The sequence below is a fragment of the Schistocerca gregaria genome, chromosome 5 (genome assembly GCF_023897955.1).
Source record: "Schistocerca gregaria isolate iqSchGreg1 chromosome 5, iqSchGreg1.2, whole genome shotgun sequence".
NCBI classification, from domain to species: domain Eukaryota; kingdom Metazoa; phylum Arthropoda; class Insecta; order Orthoptera; family Acrididae; genus Schistocerca; species Schistocerca gregaria.
This window is the reverse complement of record NC_064924.1, coordinates 655,340,127-655,346,232: the sequence shown is the minus strand read 5'-3', so window position 1 is coordinate 655,346,232 and position 6,106 is coordinate 655,340,127. Positions and strand designations below refer to the sequence as shown.

Sequence of the window (6,106 nt, the reverse complement as noted above, 5' to 3'; positions counted from 1 at the left end):
TGACGACTTCGAATGCGATTTGGAACCGTTCGTTGCCCGGTCGCTGGCGGCGCAGTGTACCTGTGTATCGCAGTTTGAAGGCGATTGATATTGACTTGGCTGGGCAGTTTAATAAACAGCAGTTGATTGGAGGTCCAAATGTTTTTCGTGGACTCCATATGAACTTTACCTGTGATGTACAAACAGTGTTTGGAGGTAGTACCTGGCTGACACTTGCTTTTGTATGGGGCAATCAGGCAGATTATGGTGGCCTTGAAGCATTTCCAGATGCAAACTTTTGGCTTGGAAGACTTGGAGTACTGCTGAGACTACAGGACTGTTGGCTAAACAGCCTTATGGTACTCTTGTTCCAAGAATGCCATTTGTTTAGACTACGAGAAGGAAGAAGAAGTTAAATGATTATGAGTACCTGTTTATATGGGCGAAAGTCGGCAATGGCAATTGTAAAACGAAGGTTAACGGTGATTGTATGATTTATTATGGACAATAAAGTGTGTTCTGTCCTTTCCTTATCTCTTTCCCTTATCTCCCTCCCTTTTTTTTTATTAAAAATATGTATTCACTTTTTGTTTTGGTGGCCGTGCTGCTCTTCGTTGCACGCTATGCGGGTGACCTTGAACGGGACTTAGCCGCTGGACGATGCTGCCGGGCAACACATACGGATACATAAATCGTGATGCTGTGTGCAGATCTGGAATTCGACAACAGTCTGTTGTTGTTGAGCTCACACTGTAGGCTCTCCTCTCCCTGCTGCCGTCTCAAGGGAAGCTGCAACAGTGGCCGCCATGTTGTCGTTGAGTATGGCGCCGCTGAAGTCACAGATTCCGTATTCGATTGTCAGTCGTCGGATCGCGACCAACGCGAGCAGAGATATCGCAGAACGATAAACCGCTTTCTGGACAGTCCATGCCCTGCAGCTGTCGAATTCCGACACGGGCCGACGAACGTTTCTCTTTCTTACACGGGGCATAACACGATCTTTTCACAAACAAACAATACGCAAATGAGATTTCTTAATCAGATACCTGCTGCGTAATGTTTCCTTATATAAACAACAAACACATTCTTAACCCACCCTACGGGAGTTGGACAAACATATGGAAACACCAGGAGAAATGCATGCTTGAACGTAAACGCAGATGCAAGCCAAATATGCAGGTTGCTCTGTTGTACTTCACCACGGACGACTCCTGTGCAACGTCCTCAGTACGTTGCAGGTGTCAGAACACTGTTCTGTGAAGTTGTGAGCGCGTTATGTCGGAGCTAAGTGAATTCGAACGCGGGCAAATTGTTACTGCTCGTATGACGGGCGTCTCTGTAACTGAGGTAGCCGAAGTGTTTGGTGTCTCAAGGTGTGCTGTATCGAAAAATTGTACCGCATACAGCGAAAGCGGAATTACATTGGTACGGATGTTACTTAACACCTGTTTGTTTAACCTTTAAATCTAAAGGCAGTGGAAGAGCTGACCCAATAAAGAGAACATTTCAATTCCGAAGTGTTTATTAGCAACCCAAAACAACCACATAAAATTTGACAGGCGCCACTCGGGCAAGATTATTTAAGAGACTTACATTTCATAAAATCGTAAGCAAGTTAATAAATCATTAGCCAAACATTAAGAACCGCCACCCAGGCAAAATATGACCATAACTTTAACAAAGCAACTCTAGTTAAGACACAACAGAAAATATGTACCAACCGAAGCAAGGTCCAAGCTTGCAATGCCGAAGTTTAACCACGAACCGTGGAACCGATTGAGAGAAGTAATACTGAACTTCGAACCAAGACGTGGCTCCGTTTGCAACCCCACGTCTAGTACGCTACCAAAATGTGAACCAGGCAAGCGCTACCGAAGAGGAACACGCGAGTTCAGGCGAAGTCCACCGTCCGTAAGCCAAACTTGTACTCTAAAGAGAAGCTCTAAGTTTCAGTTGCCAGCTGCCTCAGCTCACTGAAACACAGACCACACACGACAACAGGAGGCAGAAAACTTTTCTTAACTTTGACGTCTAAGATAGATCAGTAAATTAACTCTATAAAACCACGGCTAAACAGCAACTAATTTCATTCGCAGGTCCTTCAAGTGAAACAGTACTTGATAGATACTAAGTGTCGGCAATGAACTGGCTCACGAGAACCGAGACTGACAAGAACTTAAGGACACATATCTACAAATACATATACATTATGTGGAAGCAGAGCACACGCTTAGTAAGAGGCCTCAAATGAAATTAAACAAACTTAACAACACACGTCTTGCAACGTCTTACTGTACCAAGAGCGATCACAATGACAGTTAACTAAGCGAACTTAGTAAATAGCCTATTTAACTTGGTGTCATGATGCTGGGGCGATTTTGCGAAGATGTCAAACCATCGCTTCGCAAGACCATATCAGCGTGTCCGCCCAAGGAAGCGGGCGCATTCACAGCTCACGGGGTTGCCGGAGAATGCACAGCGCGGACCAACTCCCACAGACTCCAGTACAACCACGTGACAACCGCCGCCCGGCCTCAGGCGCGCCGTCTTCGCTTCTGACCGTCAGCCAATCGCCGACCAGCGCACCGCGGCGTAACGTCCTCAAAGCGTTGTGTCTCTCCTACTCGCGGTCGGCACTGCCTTATGCCTTGAGCCGGCCCAAGCCCAAAGACAAACCTGTGCACTAGGAAATCGATCGTACTCATGTTAGAGATCCTACTGTCGCCAGTGCCGGCACGGCTCAGACATCTTTCGCTAAGTCCCAACCCTGACAAACGTGTGTGTTTAGTAACCGTGACAGGGAGTCGCTGAAGAGGGTTGCAAAGAAAAACAAGAGGACGCCAGCTGCAAAAGTCACTGCAGAGCTGAACGTCGCATTCCCGAACCCTATCAGCACCTACAAAACACGAAAGGAACTTCATAAGTAGGTAATTCCAAAACAACTCATGAGTGATACAAATGGCCGCAACAGAGAAACTAGGCACCGTAGCCACAGAACCTGATTTATGGAGAAATAGTAGAATGTCACCTGGTCCCATCAGTCTTGTGTCACACTGTTTCCAACTTCTGGCCGAGTTTTACGGCCCAAGAGTAAAACACGCAGCGGTTCGTTGATTATTTGGGCGGCCATATCGCAATGATCCGCGAGTCCCATGATTAGTGTCGAAGGGCGCATCCTTTCCAAGGGTTATGTGACCATTTTGACTGCTCAAGTCCATTGCGGGGTATAGTGTTTGTTACCCAATGATGGTGCTGTGTTCCAAGACGAAAAGGGCCCTGCTCACGCAATTCGCATCGTCGAGGGATGATTTTGTCAGCACGAAAATGAAATGTCGCATCTCCTCTGACCACCAGGCACCAGATCTCGGTATTACTGAAGCTTTGTGATGTACTTTGGAGAGATCTGTGCGTTAACTCTGTCCACCTCCTTCATCGTTACCGGGTCGACCCCTGGTAGCTGAGTGGTCGCAGGGACGGTAGCTCAGCGTGTTCGGTCAGAGGGTTAGCTGCCCTTTGCAATAAAAAAAACTGAGTTAATGGATCAACGACGAACTGAAACGGGTGTGTTGCGACATCCGCCCCGAGCAAAGGCAACGAACGAAAACAAAGAAAATGAGATTTACAAAAAAGTTGTCTGCGCGACGGAATGTCACACCTAGCGGCCCGGGTTCGATTCTCGTCTGGGTCTGGGATTTTCTCCCCTCAGGGACTGGGTGTTTTGTTGTTTTTATCCTTTCATTCCGATCGACACGCAAGTCGCCGAAGTGGCGTCAACTCGAAAGGCTTGCACCCGGCGAACGGTCTAACCGAGGGGAGGCCCTAGCCACACGGCATTTCAATTTCCATCGTTACCGAAACTTGCCATTGTTTGCAGCAAGAATGGTATAAGATTCTCCTGGAGACTGTACAGGAACTGTATTTATCCAGTCCGAGACGACTGGAAGCTGTCCTCAAATACAACGGTTTTCCTACGCCTTCTGCGCACATGCCGAATAATCTTTCATGTGAGCAGACGATATTTCTTACGATGATAGAGAACGCATGTTATTCGACATTACTGGTGAATAAATACTTATTCTAATATTACAAGACATAGCTACTGAACACGCATATTCATACATACCATTGATCATTTTGCATTTTCTAAGTTAACAGTGTTGGGCTAAATTCAATGAAGAGATCCTACATGTCATTCAGAATCTCATATTTCCGCTTTTGGCCATGGATGATTACTTCCATTTCCTCTAATATGCCCTTTCTCCAGCTCTTTTGTCAAGTATTAATTACTTGACGATCGTATTCCGTTGTAAAACTCTGACCTGTTTCCTTGAAGAGTTTAGCTATAGCAGATTTGTTGCACTTGTAAAGTCCAGTCAGTGTGCTCTTGAAAACGAGCTTTTAAATTTTTCACCCTTTTGGCCTATGTAGTAGTTGATCTACTGACTGCACATCACGTTGCACATGCAACATATGCTAATTTACTTAGTTAATTGGCAGAAGTCATGAGATAGCTCATGTGTGTATTTATTGATCAACTTTCATTATCCAATAAGGCAGAGTAGGCCGGGTAAGAAAAAGGTCAAGATGGTGATCCAAAGGCAGGTTTAGAGCTCTGGAGCCTTTTTCGGAGCCTCCACGTGGTGACACAAGCAGGAGAGAAAGATACTGCATAATTTCTCTGCGAAGACACTCATTAGGAAGGACGAAGCCATCCTGTGGCCAGAAATAGTAGAACCTATTTGGTTTTGTGGTCGCAGGATGTCTTGGAAGATTAATTCTTACTCAACTAAGAGCAGATTTTGGACATCAAAATCGTAAACTCCATCGTATTCTAATCCCTTCCTTATGCCACGAATGGATGGTTGAGGGGGAAACACAACGCCAACCGAACAAAGCTGTGGATGAGCCACACCTCACCAGTGAAACGCGTCACTCAAACCGGACATCGTGTCTCTGTACGCTGCTGCTCTCGAGCTTCCAGTAACTGGTGTCTTTGTGTCTTTTGGAGACTTCATCTCCCGACACACTCGCGCGACCAGTAGCTGCGTTAGCCAAATGGGGTCCGGCATATCCCCCACATTTCTCAACTCTTCATAATTAATTTTTATATAAACTGGCGTTTGTACAAGGAAAAGAACCTTATCAGATGACATACTGGAACAAGGCCTCTCGTTACGTAGTTTCAGTGAAGTTAACTGACCATTTTATGGTAAAGAGAATATCTCCAATTCAAGTGCCGGCCAGAAATTGTTCCTTTTGTTTGGAGGCCGCAAAGCAGAGCAGGCTCCATTACCAGTTGTTGCGGCTGACTCCGCAGGATTTGGGTGCCTTAACGGCTGAGGGACTTACGCCTCCAAGTCCCCTCTGAGGCCAGCTTGCACACGAGCAGACAAGCGCCGGCGGCGAGTTTTCCCTCCCAAGACGTGACTCGGCTGTTTCTCTTCACTAAACGGGCATTTACCATCCCCACCTACCTCTACGGAGGCGCCAACAGTGCCACACTGTTCTTCTCAACGCCTGAGTGTGCGACTGACTGAAATATCGTCCAGATGTCGTACACGGTGCTGTCACTGGGGCTGTTCTACGGCAGCCACGTGTCCACCGGCCTGGACGGATTCTTCTGCACGCTCATCATCTACTCGGCGAGTCACCTGCGCTTCCCCAACATGATGTTCGCAAACACGTACGCAGGCGTTATTCGAAAGGATATGGTCAGCGACTACAAGAGGAAGAAGGCGGAAGCATCACCAGACCTCGACAACCAAATGAGGTCCCGTCTTCGAGAGTGCATCCGCTACCACAACGACATCGACAGGTTCGAAACTGCGCTGCCGTCTCGTGCATGAGACACAAGCCTACATCTGTATCTGTTGCTTGTGTACCGCAACATTTTCACTGGGCATCACGGAGGTATCCGTCTATGTTCTGCTCGTTCTCCGTGGATCCGACAGATATATCCGTCCGTAGCATTCGTGGCTTGTAGCTAATGGGATGACTAGTCTTAGGCTACCGAGTGTTACAGTACTTATACTTAATACTTTGTGCACTAGATGCTACACTACTGGCCATTAAAATTTCTACTCCAAGAAGAAATGCAGATGATAAACGGGTATCATTGGACAAATAT

General features: G+C 46.8%; 1 pseudogene; it reads left to right on the top strand.

Annotated features, from left to right (window-relative positions):
* Nucleotides 1–5,528: 5,528 nt before the first annotated feature.
* LOC126273434 (odorant receptor Or2-like) overlaps nucleotides 5,529–6,106 on the top strand; it is a 37,683-nt pseudogene continuing 37,105 nt past the window's right edge.